This window comes from Cebidichthys violaceus, unplaced genomic scaffold (assembly GCF_023349555.1).
Source record: "Cebidichthys violaceus isolate CVI_PGR_0920_01 unplaced genomic scaffold, fCebVio1.0.p SCAF_1, whole genome shotgun sequence".
Classification (NCBI taxonomy): Eukaryota; Metazoa; Chordata; class Actinopteri; order Perciformes; family Stichaeidae; genus Cebidichthys; species Cebidichthys violaceus.
In genome coordinates, this window is record NW_027176262.1 from 2,591,534 (window position 1) to 2,592,844 (window position 1,311).

Here is a 1,311-nt window from a genome sequence, read left to right on the forward strand (position 1 = left end):
TAACGTTACTGAGTGAATCAGTGCTAACGTTACTGAGTGTTATTGAGTGAATCAGTGCTAACGTTACTGAGTGTTATTGAGTGAATCAGTGCTAACGTTACTGAGTGTTATTGAGTGAATCAGTACTAACGTTACTGAGTGAATCAGTGCTAACGTTACTGAGTGAATCAGCGCTAACGTTACTGAGTGAATAGCGCTAACGTTAGCTACCTATTTGCTGCGGGCACGCCGGTCTGTGATGTTCTTGAGCATTCAGCATATCTGAGCGCAAGCATACAGTTTTGGCAGAAACAGAACAAATCCAAGTGCAAGCAGGTGCTTTTTGATCACGCTCTTGAATAAAGATAGGGAAGAAAAAAAGCTCCATAAAGTGACACTGCGCTACAAGAAAGGTGGTTAAGAAATTCCTCTGGAACAGCTGGGAGGTGATGTGAAGGACTAAAACTTTACTGCTGTCAACCAATCACATCAAAATTAGAGCAGATGGGGTGGGGTGGGAGGAAGCGGAGCCTAAAGCACAAGCCAATTAAAGAAGTAGGCCTCTTTAGGTTTAGAGAATCACCCCTTAAATGGAAGCGACTAAAAATACTTCAAAATGACTTTCATTTGAAAACTCTTTACGGCCGCGTTTGATAGACTTGAGGTAACGATGTGAAGATGACACTCTTCTGGTGTTGCAGCTCCACTTAGGGATTTTACTCCTGAACAGAACCAGAAATAATGTGAACTTGTGATGACGGCTGCCTGAAACTGCGTGTGTCTAAAACATGAAGATGCAACCGTTTGCGACGGTATTACCATCGTAATCACCGTAACTGTTTTCATGCTCCCGTCCGGTAATTGTGAAAAACAAGACGAAAAAAAACGAGGCCCAAGAGGCGAAGTCCAACTGCCTCCACTCATCTAATCATCTGTCTGTCTTTATCTCTCCATTTCCCCCTGTCTTGTCATCCATCAGGCTATCATCGTTCCTCTGTCGCTTCAGTCTCATCCATCACTTAGCTTCTCAATCACTCATCCCCCTCTTCTCACTCATCTCCCTCCCATGATACCGTCGGCGTTTCTCGCCTCGGTTTGTCTTTTTCTTCCTCCTCTTTTTGCTCCTGAACACCGTTCTCAGCCGCCCGTTATCTCCCAGTGTGTGTTTTTGTTGTTGTTTGTTGTGAGCTAGTTGTTGTGTCCCCCCCCCCCCGGCTTCAATGTCACCCAGTTGGCATCCTGCCACAACGCCACAACTGGATGGAGGGTGCATGTGTGAGATATGAACATGCACACACACACACACACACTTCTTCTTCTCCTGTTAGGTCT